The 24,104-nt window shown below is 44.2% G+C and overlaps 1 pseudogene; it reads right to left on the bottom strand.

Annotated features, from left to right (window-relative positions):
• Nucleotides 1–1,305: 1,305 nt before the first annotated feature.
• LOC121803968 overlaps nt 1,306–24,104 on the bottom strand; it is a 32,530-nt pseudogene continuing 9,731 nt past the window's right edge.

A 24,104-nucleotide genomic window follows, 5' to 3' on the forward strand; every position in this document is an offset into this window, starting at 1 on the left:
ATTGCTTTTCTGTAGCCGTTGATTCAGCATGAAAAAGGGGCCCACATTGCCCAAACTTCTTAATTCTCACCCTATCTTTACCATGGTATTCTTCAAGGAATATTAACACATCTATGCACTTGTTAGAAACTCTCCACTTTGGAGGCCTCGCTGTTGGTGAGGCCGCCTGCAGTGGCTGCTGGTTGTGGTGCTATGTTGGTCGTGGTGGTGGTGCCTCTAACTATGAGCTTTAAAAGGCGAATGTACGTCGAAGATTGATGTGAGCATAACAGATAACGGAATCAAGACAGCCTGTCCTGTGATCCGTTTGGCCAATATGCTCTTGGATTCATCTGTGATAAATAATGATTCCAAGAAAGATGATTATAGTAAAAATAAATTCACATCAAGATAAACTTGAGAAAATGTTTGAGAAAGTTGAGAATCAAGAATGAACATAACTTTAACCTTGTTTTTCAAAATCATAAAGCAGTTCACAGTGTTGTTTGCAGCTAGGAAGATTCCATGTTAGTTCAAGATGGTTAAAATTCTGCCAATCATTGTATTCGTTCAAAATAGGGACTGGGATCATCGAGCTATGAATCTCTAGTCTAGACCACAGTTGCTTCTACGGAGTTGCTAAGGCATTGGATCTCAAACCGGCATGTAAAAGGATCTTCGTCACACATGTAGAACGTATAGTGAAGGCAGCTAAAGGAGACTACAAAAAATCCCCAAAATGAGGGAGATTTACTACGGCGCGGTTATCATCATCACATCTCAGATTGATGGAGCTGTAACAGTTGATTAGTAGCTCATCTGTTTCTAACTTGAAAGGGTACTTTATTGGGAAGAAACAGCTTCCACAGCTCAAATTCAGACACAAATCTTTGGAGTGGATTATAACAGGGGAAGTTTTCGAATCAGTTAATGAATCCATACAAGAAAATTTGCCGAGGACAAGAATTTGAGGATTTTCATGTTGTTAGTTGAAGTTTTACAGAATTATGTGCAATGCCAACAAATATTGACTGTAAAATCTATCACCAAAAGTCAAGTCTCAATGAGATCATTGATTCATTACATGGGATAAACTAGTGTCATGTATCAACTATATTAGTTTGAGTTTTAACAGAAAGAAACATACTTTAAAGACAAATCAGATCTTTCTTTATTCTGTTCTTTTTTCTTAAATCAGAATATTACTCTATCTGGTGTTTTAAGCATTTATCAACACAAAAAAAATTACCATTTGGATAGTACTACTAAAGGAACATCCCACACTCTAAAAAAACATATACAATTAGGATATCGCTAAACAACATCTCATACTTCTTCTAAAGAATTCGAAGGCGAATTTCGACAAAGAGGGCATGATCTATTCAATCTCAACCACTCATCAATGCATTCGGAATGAAAGCAATGTTGACATTCGGGTATGCATCGAAGTATGTCTTTTGGACAATAATCAACTAGACATATAGGACATGTGACGCCATTAGGTCCGGGAAGGCGTTTGCTTTCGCCCAGTACGACTTTTTCGTATGACTCGATGGTTGAGTCATCAAGCCCCTACTCCGAACTGCCCTCCATTCCACTATGCATACAAAGCATGAAATGCATATGGAGCATATGATGGCTGGTATCACTATTGATAGTGCTATGGTTATAAAAACCTCAAGGCCTCGACCTGTGGGTTAGTACAATTTGTTAGAACTCTTGGATGAAGGAATCAACAAAGAATTAATAGAAGTATAAAATAAAATTGTTCAATTAAATAAAATTGTTCTTGTTTACCAGGATTTTATTATATAATTACGAAAGGGTGGCTCATATGGTTTGACTTATTGTGTCGCTAAAACTTAGTTGAACTCATTATTAAATAGCTAGAAAATAATACAAATGATAAAGAAAAAAGAAAAACTAAAATCGGCACTAATTACATTAATTTCTCGTGAACAGTTAAAAACATAAGGTTCATAAAAATGACACATATCTAAAAGCATCATGATTAGATAAGTTTCATTAATATAGTACTTCGCAATAAGGTTCATAAAAATGAAATAGATCTTAACAAAATTAAAAATTAAACCAGAAATACCATTTATGTTTGAATTTTTTTTGCGTTTATTAATATCAAAGTGTAATATCACTTCCTTTTTGCAGGTATTTAATACTATTATTTTTAAAAAATACATGAAAAAAAGAAATGACTCCGACTACTAGGACGGAGGAAGTTCTATTTCTCATTTCTCAACTAATTGAAGCTGGTTTCTTAATAAATAAACATCATTTAACTTATATCTATATATTTCTTTGTTGTCTTATTAGATACTTCCAATATAACCAAAACAATTTAACGTGAATGATTTCCTTCGTTGTCATCTATAGTACAATATCACCAAAACAATTCAACGCAAATAAATCCAAATTTTAAGATTTTTCCAACTGATTTTAAAGTTGCGTCGACTAAATTTGATGATTTTTCTTACTATTAATTGATGCGAAGCATATTTTCTATATTTTTCCCCTTTAGACTACACATTTTTATGTAAATTATGACTCATCAAATCTTGTTTTCATCGAAGTTAGGAGGTAAAAAGTTGGCTGGAGCTCACTTAAACATTCCATCAAACACTTGGTGTGCAGCAGCGTGGAGGACAGAAAACCGCCGGAAATCCACCGGAAATGACGCCCAATGCTCCGAAATGAAGCGTTATTTGCTGTTGCACTCGGCTAAGCTGTCTACCCGCCCGGGCCGCTTCTTCAAGGCGTAGAGTCTCCAGTGGAAACCACTCGCCCAGGTGAATGTTACACCAACAAACACCCGGTCGGGTGAAATTCGTGAGGCATGCGGAGTCCAGAAGCATTTCGCCCGGTCGGGCGATTTTCATTTCCATTTCGCCCGGCCGGGCAATTCATTTATAACTGCAAAGTGGCAGTTTCTCGGTGGTTGCATGGATAAAAAAGAGAATCAGACGCGAGAGAGGGGGCACGATTTTGAGACGGTTTTGGAGGAGAAAATTTGAGAGAAAGGGAGGAAAGAAGAAAAGAGAGGAAGAGGAGGATCCCATATCCAATCTTCGTCACCTCGGAGAAGGACTATCGCCGGCCATCGGAGAACGCCGTTAACTCTGCGGTTTTTCTTCTTTAGCATGTGTGGCTAGTTTTTCTTCATTGCTCTTAACACTAGTAGGATAAATTGATTGTAGAGATTCTATATTTAATCATTCGCTTTGATTTTCGTTTATAGTTCGGATTTTATATATGCTATGTTTTGATGCATCAAATGTATTATATTTTTCGCCTCTTTCTAATGTCTCTTCAACTTGGAAATTGGATAATAATATAGATGAAAAACTTATGTAATTTTACCTTGTTCAGAGATAAATGCATAAGTGAATATTGATGTAAAAAAGTCTTTGGAGTTGAATTATTACTTACTACGCATCCGTGGGAGTTTAGTTTGATGAGAAGAAGTTATGTGTTAAGTGTTCAGCTAACCATAATATTTGTTGGCTTTGAGAAGTTAGTCTAGTATTTACTGCGCTTCCGCGGGAATGATAGTCTAATGAGTAGGTACTTTTGGCTATGTGTTCAGCTAGTACTAGTACTATAATTCTTTAAGTATGTTCAGTACTTTTAGAGTGTAAAATTGATCATCGTTCTCAATAGCTTATGAACGTGAATATAGAATCAATACAATAGTGATTCATCCGAATGTTGTTGGGAGCAATGTTCTTTATCTCTTGAGTTTCTCTATTTTCGTACTTTAATTCTTAAATTTAGTTTATTAATCTGGTCAATTCTTGTTAAATAATCAAACGTCTTCCTGTGGTTCGACACTCTTTTACTACAACTACATCTGTACTCTTGCAGAAAGGTTGTAATTTTAGAGCTAATTTATTAAGCTTGCGTGTTATTAGTTCATTGATATAAAAGCTCGAAAAATACACATCAATCATTCAATAGTTTACCTGTCCCATGATCAGAATAGCAAGTAATCTCTCCGACCACACCACTCCGATTCCGACCATACCCACAAACCCCACCACCCACCTCACAACCCTGGCATTCAGGTAAGCTCCACGTCAGCCTAAGATCCTCCATCACCCAATCACCTCCGCCGCCGCTTCCATCCCACGGCACCGCGATCGGCACCGTGAACATAGTCATGCACACGCCCATCGCCCCGGAGAGCCTCCCCGCGGGGCCCGCCAGAACCGCCGACGTGGCGTTCCCGAGGCACTCCACCTCAGCGAGTCCCACGTCGTGGGGGCAGCTGAGGAAGGTGAGCTCCTCCGTGAGCGCGGTGAGGTTGAGGGTGATGAGGCGGCGGGGGAGGAGGTGAGGTTGAGGGAGATGAGGCGGCGCGGGTTGTAGAGGTGGATCTCTTGCATGAGGTAGTTTATGTGGCGGACGGAGAAGCTTCCTGTTGGAGAATCAACTCAATCGGATTTACAAGAACAAGAAATGCGAGAGAGAATTATTCACACAATGGAGTGGAAACCGAATCTTGTGTATTGATTGTATTTCTGAAAAACTACTTACACAAGCATGAGAGTTTCTGCTATATACCAGCTCTAAGCTAACTCAAAACTAACCAGCTAACAAACTCAAGAAAGCTAAAGAAAACTAATACAAAAACAGTTGGAAAACCGCCTTCCAACGGCTAGTTCCTAACAGTAATTGCTATTTTCCAAAAGTGTCTTAGTGTGAAATCCGAGTTTACGTTATTCTGTCACCTTGCATGTTGACCAGTAAGCATAATTGCAGTTTCGATAGTTTAATCTTTTGATTCTAAGTTTTAATTGTATTTTTGTGTTCTTGAAGTTGTTAATCTGTGTTTTTATGGTGATGAATCTGGTTTTGCTGATCTGATTTGATTTATGTTGAAGAAGACAACATTTCCATCCAAGTTGGGGACCACTTTTGTTTTTTAACAACTTTTTACTTTTGTCCTTTACTTTTCCTTACTTTTCAGACCTGTAGGCCTAGTCACCTAACTACCTCTTTCCCTCTAATATTCCGTTTAGTCTTTTATAGTAAACTCGTACCTTCTACAGTTATTAGCCGAACATCATGTTCCCCACTCACACGTACACAGCCGCCTGTCCAACACCTTTCCCACCTCCTAGTCAGTAGAGTACCACCTTAAATTCCAGCCTAAATAAGTCTCAACCCAAAGCGTGGTAGATAACCAAACCCTCCAGAATATCACCACAATCACTCCAACCGTCACCCTCTCTGTGGGATTCGACCCCTACCTTCACTATACTACCCAGTAGAAGAGGGTTGAGGATTTATTGATACCAGGTTTTAGGCTTAGGAGGGGATTGTTTCATCCTGATCAGAAGGATACACCCTTTGCTTGAAACGACACCTGCACAAACCTGCTCTTTCAAATGGTGCCGTTGCCGGGGATAGATGGCGTTATTAGTAGCTATTGTGCGTGATACTTTGGCGTATATATTGTGGATAACTTTTTCTCTTTCTTTTTATTTCAGTTGATGAGAAGCAGCTCGGCTCCTGACCAGTGGAGGCCGAAGATACTTCAGCGAGGATCTATACTCGTAACCACTCGATCCGGCGTGTCGACGACTTAGTCTGACTTAGGTTCGAGTAGTGACGAGGAGCAATATACCATAGAAGGACCAATACCGGAAGAGATACCAAGGATAAAGGGAAACCCGAGAAGGATGGCCGCTCAAGGAGAAGAAGATCCTGAGATCGGGACGCTGAACGCACATACCGAGGGAGAACCACCTCAAGCCATAGTTGTGACCCCAGGGCAAACTGCCTGTGATGTGAAGCCTCATGTGATCGCAATTCTGCCTACATATTGCGGGTAGAGTTACGAAGGGCCTTACGAGTTCCTTCATGAGTTTTATAAGATTTGTAGGGCGCAGAGGAGGCCAGCAGGGGCGACCGAGGATGATTACAGATTGAAGGCTTTGCCGTTCGTTTTGAAAGGGGAGGCAAACACCTAGTTCATGCGCCTGCCCCCCGACTCTATTGAGAGTTGGGCCGATTTCAAGTCAGTATTCCTAGGCGAGTTTTTCCCGTCATCCAAGATAAGCGCGCTGAAGAGGGAAATAACTAGTGTGAAGCAAGGGTACCATGAACCTTTAAGCGATTATTGGGCGAACATTGAGATACATGTCCCAATCAAGGGTACCATGAACCCTTAAGGGTATATGGGCCTTTTAGATGCATGTCCCAATCAGCGCATGGCGGACATTGAGATACATCATACCTTCTATGAGGGGATGAACATAACAACCAAGGACCTGACCAATTCGTCGTCGGGAGGAAGCTTCACGCAGCTACGGGTCAGCGAAGCAAAGAGGGTCATAAGGAAGCTACTGAGTGCGAAGAAGGAATATGACCATTCAAGGGATGGATACAACCGAGAAATGGTTGCAAGTGCCTCGTCTACTGACCAGGAGAAGAAGCTTGAACAGAAGATGGATTTGAAGATGGATGAGCTGAAGAAGTCACTCCTGAGCGCAATTGAGAAAAATACACCGCCGACTTCCCCAGTTGGGAATTACAAGGGTGCAGAACAGGGAAACCAAGAACCGAGCTATGATCAGCCAAACGACTCGGTCAGTGATAAGGCTAATTTCATGCATGGGTCTAGGGATTTAATTCGTGATTTTACTAGGACTAACGCACGTTTTAAGCCAGGTGTGTGAAGGAATTCGCCAGGTCCAGGAAAGAAGACCAAAAAATCACAAGGTCGAGGAACTGGCGATATAGTGAACGATTATGAAGAGAATTGCTCGACGGAGGAAGCTCCAGAGTTGAAGGGTAGAATAGAGATTTCTACGAAGACTCAAGGGCTATGTCCGCATCTATAAAAGGCAGAAGCATGCAAGCTGGAGGGATCTTCCGGGGGGAAGACCTCACCACAGCCTGTTGCTGAGTTCACTTTCCCACACACACACTTGATACTAGTTTTGAGGAGATCTCAGTTCGCACGTCCGGGTTTCATCTTAGCTTCCGAAATGGTGTAACACCGCTCTTGTTAGGAGCGAAGAAACAATTTATTTTCCGCTTTCCGCATTTTGCTTACTCTGCCGAGCTTCGTTGTTCGAAGCTCGGTTCGCTGTTTTCACCGAATAGTTTCTGGTTTAAAAGCAAGTTTGATTTTCCGTTATGGCGATTGTGTTGATTTCTGGTTTGATCGTTTCGCTTATTGAGATTTTGGAGTTTTTAAATTGTCTGAGTTGGATGCGTTTCGCAGCTGTTTACTGAGTTATTGCAGGTTAATAGTCAGATCTGGGAGATTGGAGTTGGATTGTGGAAGAATTTTGGTTGGATTTGCTGGATTTGTTGGTTGTTGGGTTCGGATGTCTTGGATCCGGAGTGGATCAAGCATTCTGACGTGAATCTGAGTAGTTTCGATCTGATTTTCATGCTTAGTTTACGTGTTTTTCTTTCATTCCGTCTAGTGTACGCAGATCTGATGTGTTTCCGAGTTGCAGCAAGATAACGACGACCAAATCTCTATATTCTGTTCGAATCTCGCTTTTTGCTCTGTTTGTTCATCTGCAAGTTCAATTGGGTGGAGAAGATGCATTTTGCTGCGAGCTAGCGTCAGAGTTTGTTAATCTGCAGTTCTTTCCGTACTTGCCATTTTTGGAATTATGGTCCCCACTTTCAGTCATATTCCGTTTAGCTAGATTAGGTAGTTGTTTACACTGTCTAGGAAGTGGTTATGTTTCTTGTTGTCGAAGTCTGAATTTACAAGTTTAACATGTCCTAGGTCTAGCATTTACATTTTCTGCCTAGGTCTAGAGTTAGTTTAAAATTCTCAACCCTTTTGTTGCGTGGCAGCAGCCATTTGTCTGTCCAAAGTCTCTGAGCACTACTTTGCGAGTCCATCTCTGTGGGATCGACCCCACTTCCCTATACTAATTCATAGTATTCGGGTTGAGGGATTTATATTTTTTGAAGGGGAGTCGATGTGTGTCCAACGACCAAGCACTTTATGTTCTCTTAAGTTCCTAGACCTTGTGCTCTAGTGGATTTAAGGAGCGTGGTGTCTTGACCAAGCGCTTGCAGTGATCTGTTTCTGTGCACACGCGATAAAAGAAGAAAATCCTCGTTTCAAATGGCGCCGCTGCCGGGGATGGATGGCGTACTTTGTGTTAGTGCCTAGAGTTTTTGGTGTGAATAATTTTAATTTACTTTTTCTTTCCGTTTTCTTTGTAGTACATGAGCAGGAGCTTCCATCGGAGTAACTCGTCTGGTTGGAAATACGGTCAGTTCGTTTGGAAGATCAAGGATACAGCCTTCCAGTGTGACTACCAGATCAGGGTTCACGACGGGAGATCCGTTCCCGACTGAGTTTTTGAGTGACGAATCTTGGGAATCTTCAGGACGAACAGATCCGGAGTCCCCACCAGAATCGGAAACAGAGTCAGAAACAGGGGAGGAAGAGGAAGTTGAGATGGCACACGTAGCGGACCCAGATCCAGAAATAGGGTCACTAACGGCTCATCTCGATGGAGAACCAGCACACGCAATAGTGATGAACCCACGTCAGAGATCTATTGAGATCAAAACGAATGTGTTAGGTGTCTTGCCAACATTTTCTGGGCGAAGGAGTGAATGCCCGTACGAGTTTTTGAACGAGTTTAGCAAGTTATGTGGCATTCAAAGGAGGCCTAATGATGCGACAGAGGAGGACTATCGCTTGCGCGCGATTCCTTTCACTCTAAAAGGGGAGGCAAATACATGGTTGTTGAGATTACCCCCAGATTCTATCCGCACTTGGAGGGACTTTAAATTGGAGTTCCTAGATTACTTCTTTCCATCCAACAAGACGAACGCTCTGAAGAAGGAGATAGTGGAATGCAAGCAGGATTACGATGAGTCATTGAGCCAATACTGGTCAAGGTTCAAGGGATTGCTGGACGCATGCCCGAATCATCGGATGATAGAGGCAGAGACCTACTCTCTGTTTTATGAAGGGGCAACTCCCGAGTCTAAGGATTTGATGAACTCCTCGAGCGGGGGGAATTTTACAAGAAAGAGAGGAAGTGAGGTAAGAGAGATTTTGGGAAGATTAATCGACGCCAAGAAGGCGTATGACAGTACGAGGAATGCTGTGAGAAAAGGCTCTGTGAATGCATTGAGGGAGCAGGAGGATGACAAAGTTGAAGCAAGGATTGATAGGCTGGAGAAAGCCTTGCTGAATGCTATCGAAAAAACTAATACAGCCGCACCAAGGGAAACTGCTAAGTTGTTAGGTCCAGTAGATAATCAACTCCAGCAATATTACGGACCTCAGGAAGGTGATTACCAGGCCCAGGCGAACGCGATGGGAAGTTGGAATCCTGATGGAAGTTGGAACCAAGGAAGACAAAGAGATGCACCCTGGAGGAATCACCCGAACTTTAGATGGTCTGAAAACGAGCAAAGCCAGCCAGCACCCCAACTGAGTATACAGTCCGCACCGCAGCCCGAGAGGCAGGGTAACTGGAGAAATCATGAGGGGCAAGGAAATTGGAACAACCGTAATCAAGGAGATCACTCGACCTGGGGAAACAAGAATCAAAATTATCAAGGGAATTCTTATGTACCACCACATCAAAGGAATTTCCAAGCACCTTACCCAGGTCAAGGAAGCAATTTCAACAACAATCCAGGAGGTCAAGGGCACATTCGCCCAGGCCAAGGAAGTGGAACAAACCAAAATATAGGGCCAGGCCCTAGTCAGCCAAGCTCTAGACCAAGGAACCTTGATGAGATGGTTCACGACCTCATTAGTTCCCAGCAGCACATTCAGAACAATTTACAGTCGAACAATGATGTGGTCCACAAGCTTCAGGATGCGCAGCAAGAACAGAAGGCGGCAATGGATATGTTGGCCAAACAGTTGTCTCAAATAGCTACTTCCTTGAGTGATATGCGGGGAAACGAGGGCAAGATTCCTGCATCGGTAAGACCACCTGACAAAGCCAATATTAGCCAGATCACGCTGAGATCTGGGAAGGAGTACGAAGGGCCGGTCATGAGGTACAGGGAGGTCAAGACCCCCATTAAGGATAAGGAAACAGAGGAAAAAACCACTGAATCAAGAAACTCGGTTGAAAGCAACCCTGCAGTTAGAGATGAACTTCAGGCAGGAGATTTAGAGAAACGGCTGCCCAGGACAATCGAACCATTTTTCCTAGATCCAGAACCGGAATTGGTAGAGAAAAAAGGAGTCGATGAATCTTCAGCAGGTGAATGTTCCGGAACCGGGAAACGACCAAAACCTTTCCCAAACCGAGGAGAGGCAAAGAAAAAGAAGGATGAGCCAGTGGATCTTATGGATATTTTCGGGAAACTGGAGATAAATCTACCCTTCTTACAGGCTTTGAAAATGCCAGTTTTCAGCAAGTTCATCAAAGAGTTTATAGCTGGGAAGGCTAGACCTAGTGGAAAAATCTTGATAGGCGAGAATGTGTCCGCGGTAATTCAGAAGCGGAGGATGCCTTCAAAATGCAATGACCCAGGTATGTTCACCTTGCCTATTTCCATCGGCGATGTAAAAATTGAGCATGCTATGTGTGACTTGGGAGCATCCATAAATGTGTTACCCCTGTCCATATACAAGAGGTTAGTGGGAGTAGGTATGGTGGATACGAAGGTTGTGATCCAATTGGCGGACAGGTCATGCATCTGCCCTGAAGGAGTGCTCGAGAACGTAATAGTCAAGGTACACGACTTCCTGTACCCGGCTGACTTCCATGTGATTAAGATGAGCGATAATGAGTCTGTAGAGTCTGGCGGAGTATTATTGGGGAGACCTTTCCTGCGAACTGCTAAGACTATCATTGATGTCTTTGATGGTACTATCTGTCTCGATTACAATGGGGATAAATATACATTCAACATAGATGAGGCAATGAAGAAGCCACTTGATGTTGAAAATATGCATTCTGTAGATATCATTAACCCCTTGGTCCAGGAATACCTCGAGACTGAATTAATGCAGGGACAGATTGAGAACTCAGAGATGAGTCATGCTATTGATAGGGAGGTGGCCAGTTGGTGCCAAGCAATGAATACGAGCAAGTTGTCAGATGAAGAGCTAGCAGAAGCAATTCTGGAATTTTGCACCAAGCCCGAGCTAGCCAGATCGAGGGAGACACTTTATGGGGCAAGCAAGGAAGATCTTCCTGGATCGACTAAGGGGATGACGACTGGATCAGCAGAAAAGAACCCCCTGCCCCAGGAAAAAGATGTTCCCAAGAAGGAGTTGAAAACACTTCCGCCAGGCCTAAAGTATGCTTACCTTGAGGCGAATGAGACTTTTCCGGTGATTATCAACAGCAACTTGATCAAGGAACAGGAAGAGGAGCTGCTGAAAGTCATCCGAAGGAACAAGAACGCTATTGGTTGGACACTTTCTGACTTGGTAGGGATTAGCCCTGATCTGTGCATGCATCACATTCGATTAAATGAAGGAGCGAAACCCTGCAGAGACCCTCAACGCAAATTGAATCCCAATATGAGGGAAGAGGTATTGAAGGAGGTATTGAAGTTGTTATCCCTAGGAATCATTTATTCCATACCCGACAGTGAATGGGTTAGCCCAGTACACATGGTACCCAAAAAGTCGGGAATCCAGGTTGTCAAGAACGACAAGAATGAGTTGGTACCGACCAGGCTAGTCACCGGTTGGAGGATGTGCATTGACTACAGAAGATTGAATGAGGCAACCAAGAAAGACCATTTTCCCCTTCCGTTCATCGACCAGATGCTGGAGAGATTAGCAGGCAAGCAATATTTCTGTTTCTTGGACGGATATAGTGGGTATTTCCAAATTTACGTGGACCCCGAGGACCAGGAGAAGACAACTTTCACGTGTCCGTTTGGAACGTATGCATATCGGAGAATGCCGTTTGGCCTTTGCAATGCACCAGGCACTTTTCAACGATGTATGATGAGTATTTTCTCAGACCTGCTGGAAGATTGCATCGAGATCTTTATGGACGACTTCACTGTATACGGGGATTCATTTGATTCATGTCTGGCGAGCTTGGATGTAGTGCTGAGAAGATGTCAAGAGAAGCACTTGGTTTTGAATTTCGAGAAATGCCACTTCATGGTCCCTGAAGGAATCGTCCTGGGGCATGTAGTCTCGGAAAGGGGCATACAGGTGGACCAAGCAAAAGTGGACGTGATATCAAAACTGCCCCACCCGACAAATCAAAAGGAAGTGAGGGGATTCCTAGGTCACGCAGGATTCTACAGGAGATTTATAAAGGATTTTGCAAAAATTGCTCAGCCACTCACTCATCTGTTGCATAACGATGTTGAGTTTGTTTTTAATGAGGAATGCATTAAGGCTTTTCAGCTGCTGAAGGACAGATTAGTATCTGCCCCCATCATCAGAGCACCTGATTGGGGTTTGCCGTTTGAAATCATGTGTGATGCGAGTGACTATGCAGTAGGGGCGGTGCTAGGTCAAAGAGTTGATGGAAAAAGTTACGTGATTTTCTATGCGTCAAAAACGCTAAATCAAGCCCAGAAAAATTACGACACCACGGAGAAGGAAATGTTGGCAGTCGTGTACTCTTTTGAAAAATTTCGACCATATCTGCTCGGGTCGAGGGTGATAGTCTTCACAGACCACGCTGCGATAAAGTACTTACTGGCAAAGAAGGAGTCTAAGCCAAGGTTGATCCGATGGGTGTTACTGTTACAAGAGTTTAACTGGGAAGTCAGAGACAAGAAGGGGACGGAGAACAAGGTGGCTGATCACCTGAGTCGCATTTACCAAGGTGAGACGGATGAAAATACCTGATGCGTTCCCGGAAGAACATCTTTATTATTTTAACGATTCTCCTAGACCTATCAATTGGGAAGAAGTAATGGCAGCAACAGGTCCAGGAGATGCTGAAAAAAGGAAATGCCAGGCGAATGCAGAGCCATGGTTCGCTGATCTAGCAAATTACTTGGTCACTAGAGAAGTGCCCAGTTCCGACGAAATTTCCCGGGCCCAGAAGATGAAATTAAAAAGTGAAGCCAAATACTACTTTTGGGACGATCCGTATTTGTGGAAAATGGGAGCTGACCAGGTAATTAGGAGATGCATTCCGGAGTGGGAGCAAAGGGATGTGCTGAATCATTGCCATGCTTTAGCTTGTAGGGGTCACTTTGGACCTAGGAAGACTGCAAGGAAGGTTCTAGACAGTGGTTTCTACTGGCCTACATTACATAAGGATGCATTCGAATTCTGCCAGAATTGCGAAAGGTGTCAGCAGATTGGAGGAATTTCTAGAAGGGACGAAATGCCACAAGTTCCGGTGATTGTTTGTGAGATTTTCGATGTTTGGGGTATGGACTTTATGGGTCCATTTCCATCTTCATATGGGAATACATACATACTTGTGGCGGTGGACTACGTTTCGAAATGGATAGAGGCAAAAGCTACGACCTCCTGCGAAGCTGTGGAAGTAGCCAAATTTCTGCGGTCTAACATTTTCAACAGGTACGGGATCCCTAGGGCTGTCATCTCAGACCAAGGAACCCATTTTAAGAACCGTACAATAGAGGCTCTCATGAAGAAATACGGAGTCCACCATAGGTTGTCTACACCTTATCATCCTCAGTCCAATGGCCAGGCAGAAATATCAAATAGGGAGATAAAGGCCATTCTCGAAAAAACGGTGAACCCGTCTAGGAAGGATTGGAGTAAGAGACTGGATGATGCATTATGGGCTTATAGGACAGCTTATAAGACACCTATTGGTATGTCACCATATAGGTTGGTATTCGGAAAAATGTTCCACTTACCCGTGGGAATCGAACACAGAGCATACTGGGCGGTCAAAGAGATCAACATGAATCCGCAGGCTTGTGAAGAAGAGAGGAAGATGCAGCTCCAGGAACTGGAAGAGTTACGGCTTGAGTCTTATGAATCTGCCATGTGGTATAAGGAAAAAACTAAGCTTTGGCATGATAAAAATCTTCGGGTCAAGGAACTCAGGGTAGGACAGAAAGTCCTTTTGTTTCAATCCAAGCTCAAGTTGATGCCTGGAAAGTTAAAGTCTAAATGGATTGGGCCTTACATCATCATGGGACTTCGAGCAAACGGAGCAGTTGAAATCCAGGGAAGTGCACCAAATTCCATACCTTTTCTTGTCAATGGACATAGGATAAAGGTCTTTAGGGATAGCTCAGAGTTGTGTGTAGTGGACGAAGTGCCACTACGCGCACTCTTTGATATCACCTAGCCAGTCTAGGAAGGAAGTGTTTTTAAAATATCTCCTGGGTCTAGTAATTAAAAGTTTGACCATACCCTGATCCAGGAAATTTTGAGAACACTTTACAACAATTTTGTAAATATTTAATTGCTTTCTTTAAATCAAGAAAAATCCAAACAAATACAAAATTTTATTCTTCCAAAAATATTTTCGAAACACCAGACCCATCGGGAATGTTTTTGATGCTGTCATATCCTAGACCCGGGGAGTTCGGCGTTTCATATTTGTTTTTTTTTAGTTTGATGTTTTCTTTTAGTGTGTTTTGGCAGAAGGAATTTACTTGAGCAAGGAATTGTGGGGTAAAAGAGTTTTGGAGGGAATTGGCACCGGTCCGGATTTCAAAGAGCACTTTATGGGGAGGCGTACGGTCGCTAGCGTCACCACCTGCACCCGCCTGCAAAAGGAACTGTCCTCTCCAATGCCTACACTATGATCGGTTTTGGCCTTTTTATTTTTTTCATTACTCATTCTCTCTCCAAATATTCTCTCTCCCAAATCAAAAAAAAAAAAACCCCAAATTTCAATCTCTCTCTAACCCTAATCTGAAAATTTCGCCCAAGTTCTTTTCAAAATTTTCTGCAGAATACCATGGATAACCAACAAGGAACCAGCAGCGCTTCTGGATCCACCGAGAAGAGTGCGGCGGAGTTCATGAATGAACTATTTCAGAAGTTCGGAGGGGCCGATAAAGCGATGCAAGCGTTCGCGATGTTTGCAATGGGACAACCCATGCCAGCCGTTCCAACAACCACCGTGACACAACCGGAGGTTGTCGAGACACCACCCACTGCTGTACAAGAAACCGCGCCGGAGGCTGCTACCATTATTCCAGAAGAAACCACCTCTGCCCAGGACACAGTCCCAGAAACCGCCACCAGGCCGGAGGACGATGCAGTGCCCGACGTTCCAGGATCACCCATTACGGAGATTCGCGAAGTAGAGACAGATCTGGCCGCGGGACTGACGTTATTGGCCGTAGGTGAACCCAGGTTAGGTTCTGATTCTCAGAAGGAATCCCCTGTTTTAAAGTTTGGAGGTGATGGTGTTTCAGAGGGAGTAAACCTTGATATTTCTGCTGTGAATTTGGTGGAGAGTGTTGTTGGGGGGGGTAGATGCTCTTGTTGCGGTAGTTGAAGACACCGCCATTACTGTTAGTAGGGCTGAGGGGGAAACCCCTGTTCTGGAGGCGTCTGTTGAGAGGGATGCCGTTGTTGATGATGATGATGTTCAAGTGGGCGGCGAAGCCCTAAATTCTGAAAAGGAAACCCTAGACGTAGTTGGGGGAGATGAAGCCCAATTTACTGAGGAAGATGTTGATGCGGGAAGGACTCCCGAAAAATCTGTGGGCACTGAAGCCCAACCTGAAGGAAATCTTACGGGGTTAGAAACCCCTGTTTATATCACGGGGGCAACCCCATTGTTAGCAGAGGAAAGTGGAGCACTCGATTCTGAGGGTGCTCAAGAAACTGTCGATGCAGGACTCAACATGATAGTGGATTTAACTGAGGTCTCTGAGGAGGCCGATTCGCAGCTTAATCTAAGGGAAACAAGGAGACGGACACGTCGGAGTATTCTTGATGACATTGCCGTTTCTGCCCAATAAAAGGAAAAGGATACGCTGGACCTAGCGACAGCCGTGTCTGCGCAGGAAGACTCCCCCAGGCCGAGTGGAAGGGAGAGTGACGAAGAGGGGCGCCGCGCGAGGGCTAAGAAGAGGAAAGGGAAACAAATTGCTTCCTCCTCGACCGAGAAGGAGAGGGGGAAATCTACTGAATCTCCACTTCCTCCACCCGCCAAGGTACCATATGCCACGGACCCCGAGAATCCTACCAGGTCCAGTGATTCAGAGGAGGAGCAAGACGAGGATGTACTGAACTTTGAGCCGACGGAGATTTGGATTACAAACGAGCTGCTAGACAATATGAGAAGATTTGACGATCCAAAACGTGTGGCCATATACAAGGAAAAGAGTGCTGAGGGAAAGGTGGCGAAGTCCGGAAAAATGTACCACCCGGCGGAACTCAAACATATTAGCTCTAACGATGAGTTCAGGGGGTATATAGATGCAATCGGTTTTGATTGGTTACTAAAGCACAACACTTTCGAAGTTCCAGTCGACGCGGCCCGTGAATTCTTTTCCACCTTCCGGTTCAAATCCACCGCCGATTTGGATGCGGATTCCATAGCTTTCAGGCTTTTTAATGAAGAACATAGGATGAGTATCCGGGAGTGGACGCTGCGGATGGGCTTGCTAACGAGAACAGAAGATGATGAGGGCCTGTGGAACGACAGAATGGTTGGTCCGCCGAAGTTGACGCCAGGATTTCAGGCACAAGGTGCGTGGGAGTTCTTGACTCACTCAAGAGTGGGTCAATTTAAAACAAGTTTTTCGAAGGCACACCATATAGAAAATCGGGTCCTGCGATTCGCCCAAACTTTTGTTAGCTACAACTTGATGGGCACTGCCAACAACGCCCTGACGACCGCCGACCTATACTTTACGTGGTGCATGGCCACAGGAGTACGAGTTCATTTGGGTTATTGGTTAGCCCAAGCCTGCCATCAAGTCACCTCCAACCCGTCCAGGCATCTGTACACGTGCCATCTTCTCGGGGCCTATTTGCAGCGCAACATTGTAATTAAAATCAGCAAGGCCTGCCGTGTAGTAAAGATGTGCTCAGCCCCGGAAGTCTTCAATTTCGACTTTTTTTTCAATAAGGGGTTGTTGATCGCCCGAGGGAAGGAGGTGTGTTTTTATGAGGTCGGTAAGTCAGAGGCACAAGTCAAGCAGGAACCCGATGGTGTGGAGGTAAAGGATCAAGCCACTGAGGACGAAGTCAGGCTGATGGTTCAGGGAGTTCAGAAAGAAGTTGAGGAGGTAAGGAAAGGAATCGACGGGGTACGCAAGGAAATGACTGAGATCCGAAGGGAATTCGGAAAAAGCAGGGAAGAGGCCGCAGTCCTGAGGGGACGTATCACCGATTGGGTGGTTTCGTCAAGTGAGCAAACCAACAGGATGGCGGAGGGTGTTGCTTTGATGACGACCATGCTGAAATGGCTGCACAAAAAGTTCCCGGATGCATCAGAAACTATTCCTGGGTCTAGCGGCAACATTACAACGCTAAGTCCAGGAAGTGTATCCGCGCAGAAGCCATCACAAGGCCCGAGGCCTCACATCACCCCCTCTTCCGCTAGACCCGTGGTCCTGAGGACAGCCATACCCCGACCTGCTGATGACAGACCAGTGAAGCCGGAGATGCCGGCCAGGAAAAAAGCAAAGGTGACCCAGCCGACGGTGCCACCAAAGTTTGGCTCCCACGGGGGCCAGACACCGAATTGAATTTCCCCTCAAACCCAAGTAACTTTTTCTTTCTTTTATTTAACAGTTCTTTCGTTTTATTTCTGTTTTACCTGTCAGCATGCTAGGTTCTGTATATATGTGTTGAACCCTTCCACTTAGACCAGGCATTGGTCTAAGTGTGAGAAGGGGTTATATGTCATAACATGTTTTGTGTTGTATGTTGTTCCTTCTCCCAGTTAGCCCAATGCTTGGTCTAAGTGTGAGAAGTTTGTGTTTTGTTGAGTTCGTTTCATGTCGCCACTAACTGGCCTGCTTTCCACTTCATACGGATTGCTTGGGGACAAGCATAAATGAAGTGGGAGGGGGGACGCAGTTAGTGCAGATAGTGTCTTGTACATATTCTGTTAGGTCTAGGAGTTTGTAGAAGTTTTTTTTAGGTTTCGTGTTTGCATAACTGGTAAAATGAATAGCAAAAAGCCCCTTAGGGAGAGTAATTGAAGAGAAAATACATGCTAAATTGTGAATCCTTTTCTCTTAATAAATCAAAGTCAGTTGGATGAAGTGAGAACGATAGAGGATGCCTTAGATAACCCAGTTGTGCAGCCCTACTATAAGAGCGAGTTATAAGCCTATACACTTTGAGCTAACTTGTAAAAAGAATGGGCTACCACTTGATGCTTAGGGAGAAGAGTCTGACGGAAAAAAAGGGTTTCTGGAGGTATAAGCTGGACGAAGTCCAGGGAAAGGAGGTATAAGCTGGACGAAGTCTAGGAAAAGGAGGTATAAGCTGGACGAAGTCCAGGAAAAGGAGGTATAAGCTGGACGAAGTCCAGGGGAGGAGTTAAAATAATAAAACCGGAGGTATAAGCTGGACGAAGTCCAGGAAAAAAAAAAAAAAAAAAAAAAAAAATTTAAGGGCAGGAAGCAGTAGTAACCAGACCCAGGAAAAGGAGACGGTAGGAAGGAGAAACTCTCATAACCCGATGCATCAGTGGAGTAACTTTAACTTAAGAGCGATCCGATCCTAACATCCCTGGTGAGGAATGAGTGATCGAGTGAATCTAACAATTGGGAAGTCAGAAGGCTATCTTGACGAACTGACAACTCGACTAGATAAAAGAAGGGAAGGGGAGGAATCTGAGGCTGTAAACGCTTGGATTGACCTTAAACTTGTGGGGATGGCTGCTAGGAAAATACCAGTTTATGCGCTTATGTGTTTTCTTCTCTTTTGTGATTTTTATGTGTTTCGTGTTGTAGTTGTCTAGGTCTAGGAGTCTGTTTTATTTGTAGAATAGTACTTGGGGGGGCCGTGCATTGAAATTCGCCTTATTTCTTTTTCTTGTCTTTCATACTTGAGGACAAGCATGGTTTAAGTGTGAGCAGTTTGATAAGGCTAATTTCATGCATGGGTCTAGGGATTTAATTCGTGATTTTACTAGGACTAACGCACGTTTTAAGCCAGGTGTGTGAAGGAATTCGCCAGGTCCAGGAAAGAAGACCAAAAAATCACAAGGTCGAGGAACTGGCGATTTAGTGAACGATTATGAAGAGAATTGCTCGACGGAGGAAGCTCCAGAGTTGAAGGGTAGAATAGAGATTTCTACGAAGACTCAAGGGCTATGTCCGCATCTATAAAAGGCAGAAGCATGCAAGCTGGAGGGATCTTCCCGGGGGGAGACCTCACCACAGCCTGTTGCTGAGTTCACTTTCCCACACACACACTTGATACTAGTTTTGAGGAGATCTCAGTTCGCACGTCCGGGTTTCATCTTAGCTTCCGAAATGGTGTAACACCGCTCTTGTTAGGAGCGAAGAAACAATTTATTTTCCGCTTTCCGCATTTTGCTTACTCTGCCGAGCTTCGTTGTTCGAAGCTCGGTTCGCTGTTTTCACCGAATAGTTTCTGGTTTAAAAGCAAGTTTGATTTTCCGTTATGGCGATTGTGTTGATTTCTGGTTTGATCGTTTCGCTTATTGAGATTTTGGAGTTTTTAAATTGTCTGAGTTGGATGCGTTTCGCAGCTGTTTACTGAGTTATTGCAGGTTAATAGTCAGATCTGGGAGATTGGAGTTGTATTGTGGAAGAATTTTGGTTGGATTTGCTGGATTTGTTGGTTGTTGGGTTCGGATGTCTTGGATCCGGAGTGGATCAAGCATTCTGACGTGAATCTGAGTAGTTTCGATCTGATTTTCATGCTTAGTTTACGTGTTTTTCTTTCATTCCGTCTAGTGTACGCAGATCTGATGTGTTTCCGAGTTGCAGCAAGATAACGACGACCAAATCTCTATATTCTGTTCGAATCTCGCTTTTTGCTCTGTTTGTTCATCTGCAAGTTCAATTGGGTGGAGAAGATGCATTTTGCTGCGAGCTAGCGTCAGAGTTTGTTAATCTGCAGTTCTTTCCGTACTTGCCATTTTTGGAATTATGGTCCCCACTTTCAGTCATATTCCGTTTAGCTAGATTAGGTAGTTGTTTACACTGTCTAGGAAGTGGTTATGTTTCTTGTTGTCGAAGTCTGAATTTACAAGTTTAACATGTCCTAGGTCTAGCATTTACATTTTCTGCCTAGGTCTAGAGTTAGTTTAAAATTCTCAACCCTTTTGTTGCGTGGCAGCAGCCATTTGTCTGTCCAAAGTCTCTGAGCACTACTTTGCGAGTCCATCTCTGTGGGATCGACCCCACTTCCCTATACTAATTCATAGTATTCGGGTTGAGGGATTTATATTTTTTGAAGGGGAGTCGATGTGTGTCCAACGACCAAGCACTTTATGTTCTCTTAAGTTCCTAGACCTTGTGCTCTAGTGGATTTAAGGAGCGTGGTGTCTTGACCAAGCGCTTGCAGTGATCTGTTTCTGTGCACACGCGATAAAAGAAGAAAATCCTCGTTTCAGTCAGTATGGCGCAGGTTAATGCTGCCGGGTATTTTAACTCAAATGGGAATTGGATCCAGGGGAGACAACGGGACGCACCATGGAGAGATCACCCAAATTTTCGATGGGGAGATGGGAACCAAAATCAAAACCAAGGTCAAGGTCAGAACCAATATAACCCCCACCCGAACCAAAACCCCAACCGTGGACCAGCAAACCCGGACCACCAGTTCAACTGGTCAGGAAGGAACCAACAATCCCAAAACCAACACCCACAAAACCAGAACCAAAACCCTGTTTATGTACCATCCCACTAGAGAATCTTCCAAAATTACCAAAATCAGTTCCAAAACCAAAATCAGAATCAATATCACCAAGACCAGTATAACCCTCCTGGCCAGTATAACCAATACCCACCTAACCAGAACCAGCAAAACTTCCAAAATTTCCAGCCCAACCAAAGTTCCCAGTATAACCAGCACCAAGGCCCAAATCAGTCACAAATCCCTAACAGGTCAAGGAGGTCCATGGAGGACATGATGGGAGAATTGCTCGCGTCGCACCAAGGTATCAAGGGCGAGTTGCAATCCCACAACGAAGTAGTGCAGGGGATGCAAAATGCCCAGAAGGAACATAAAGCGAACATGGATATGATGAATAGGCAGTTGGCCCAACTGGCCAGTTCGATGGGTGAAATAAGAGGAAATGCAGGGAAACTCCCGTCTACAGTCCAAATACCCGAAAAGGCGAATGTGAGTAAGGTTACATTGAGGTCAGGAACTACTTATGATGGACCTCGACCTAAACAACCAAGTGGAGAGCCGAGTGGAACGAAGATAGGGGGCAACACCATCTCAGTGGAAGAGCTTAAGAGATCCATGCCTCAGATGCAGGACCCATTTTTCTTGGGGGAGACGCCATGTGGAGGAGGTGAACCCGAGAACGTACTAGTCAGGAAGGAACCCCATCAAGAGGTAGAATCCAGAATGGAGGCTCATACCCAGAATTTGCCCAAGGAAGATTCCAAGAAGGTTGCTGAGGGACCAGTAGAGGAGAAAAAGGGGGAGAAACCATTCCCTTTCCGCTTTGTTACAAAAAGATAGAAGGAGAACCCGGTGGACTACTTGTCGATTTTTGGGAAATTGGATGTCACCATACCATTCCTCCAAGCCGTGAAGCTACCCCCACTTGGGAAATTCATTAAGGAATTCATAGCCGGGAAAGCCCAGGAGGATGGGAAGATCATGGTAGAAGGGATCGCGTCTGCAATTGTGCAGGAGAAGCTACCGCCCAAGCGGGCCGATCCAGGTATGTTCACTTTGCCTATAACTATAGGAGATGTGAAAGTCGAGCATGCAATGTGTGATCTTGGAGCTTCTATTAATGTCATGCATTTGTCAATCTATAACCTATTGAAGGGAGTTAGATTGTCGAGTACTAGGGTGTTGATCCAACTGGCTGATAGGTCATGCATAAGTCCTGAGGGTGTTTTAGAGAATGTGTTGGTTAGAGTGCATGATTTTACCTACCCTGCTGACTTTTATGTGATCAAAATGAGTGAGTCCGAGGCTAGGGAATCTAGTGGCATATTGTTAGAAAGGCCATTTTTGAGGACGGCCAAGACAATAGTAGACATGGCTGAGGGAACAATTTGCATTGATTTTCACAGGGAGAAGTTTACTTTTGATATCAATGAGGCCATGAAAAAGCCTATTGATTCTGAAAATGTATGCTATGTTGATGTGATTGACCCCTTAGTCCAAGATTTTCTTGAGACCGAACTATTGCAGGAGAAACTCCAAGCATTAGATGTGTATGAGCAAGCTGACGTAGAAGCCGCTGCATGGTGTGATCTGATCAGTAGCCAAGGGTTGACCGATGAAGAGAGCAATTAAGGACTTCTGCCAGAAATCGGAATTTATTGGAGCCGCAGGGGCCAAGCTACCAGTCAGTATAGAGGAATCTTCAGAGGGAGAACTAGAGAAAGAAGGAGAGGCTGAGAAAAACCCTCTACCCGAAGACACACTTCCACCCAAGTTAAGCTGAAGAAATTGCCATCGAATTTGAAGTATGCCTTCCTCGGAGAGGAGAACTCATATCCGGTGATCATCAGCAGCAGCCTTACAAAGGAACAGGAGGCAAGGCTACTGACTGTGTTGAGTAAGAACAAGAAGGCAATTGGATGGAGCCTTACAGATTTAGTGGGAATAAGCCCCGACGTCTGCATGCACCACATTAGGCCGGAAGAGGGAGCAAAGGCACATCGAGATGCCCAAAGAAAGGTAAACCCCAACATGCGAGAAGAAATATTGAAGGAGATCTTGAAATTGTTGTCGTTAGGGATTATCTATTCAGTGCCGGACAGCGAGTGGGTCAGCCCGATCCACATGGTTCCAAATAAGTCGAGAATCCAAGTCGTTCAAAATGAGATGAATGAGCTGATCCCAACGAGGCTAGTCACGGGTTGGCGAATGTGCATCGATTACCGAAAGCTGAACAATGCAACGAGGAAGGACCATTTCCCTTTGCCTTTCATCGACCAAATGTTGGAGAGACTAGCTGGTAAGAAGTACTTTTGCTTTTTGGATGGATACAGCGGATATTTCCAAATTTACGTGGATCCTGAGGACCAGGATAAGACTACATTCACTTGCCCATTCGGAACCTCTGCATACAGATGCATGCCTTTCAGCATATGCAGCGCTCCAGGTACGTTTCAAAGATGTATGATGAGCATATTCTCCGATCTAATTGAGGATTGTATAGAGATATTTATGGATGACTTTATGGTCTACGGAGATTCTTTCGACTCATGCCTTCATCACTTAGACATAGTTCTCGAAAGGTGTCAAACAAAAAGTCTGGTTTTGAATTTTGAGAAGTGTCATTTTATGGTCACTGAGGGGATTGTTCTAGGATGCGTGGTTTCAGAGAGAGGAATCCAGGTGGATCGAGCCAAGGTGGATGTTATATCCAAATTACCGTTCCCTACTGATCAGAAGGGGATAAGGGGTTTTCTAGGGCACGCTGGGTTTTATCGAAGATTTATCAAGGATTTCTCCAAGATCGCCTAACCCCTTACCCGACTTCTTTAGAATGAAGTGGAGTTCGTCTTTGATGAGCAATGCAAGGCCGCTTTCAACCTTCTCAAGGAAAAGCTGATATCCGCACCTATCATACGGGCTTCTGACTGGGACTACCCTTTCGAAGTGACGTGCGACGCCAGCGATTATGCAGTGGGAGCCGTACTGGGTCAGAAGATCGAAGGGAAGAGGTACGTAATTTTTTATGCATATAAGACACTGAATCAAGCCCAGCGAAATTACGATACCACTGAAAAAGAGATGCTGGCAGTGGTGTATTTTTTCGAAAAGTTCCGGCCATATTTGTTGGGATCTAAGGTCATCGTTTATACTGACCATGCAGCGATTAAGTATCTGATTGCCCAGAAGGAATCCAAACCCCGCTTGATCCGATGGGTCCTCTTGTTACAAGAATTTGATTGGGCAGTGGAAGATAAGAGAGGAGTCAAGAACAAGGTGGCGGACCATTTAAGTAGAGTAGTGCAAGATGGAAACAGTGAAGAGGTGCACGACAAGTTTCCAGAAGAGCATTTATGTGAGGTAATTTTTGAGGTCAGGAAGATTGACTGGGAAGAAGTGATGAAGCTTACTAGCCAGTACG

This window comes from Salvia splendens, chromosome 5 (genome assembly GCF_004379255.2).
Source record: "Salvia splendens isolate huo1 chromosome 5, SspV2, whole genome shotgun sequence".
Classification (NCBI taxonomy): domain Eukaryota; kingdom Viridiplantae; phylum Streptophyta; class Magnoliopsida; order Lamiales; family Lamiaceae; genus Salvia; species Salvia splendens.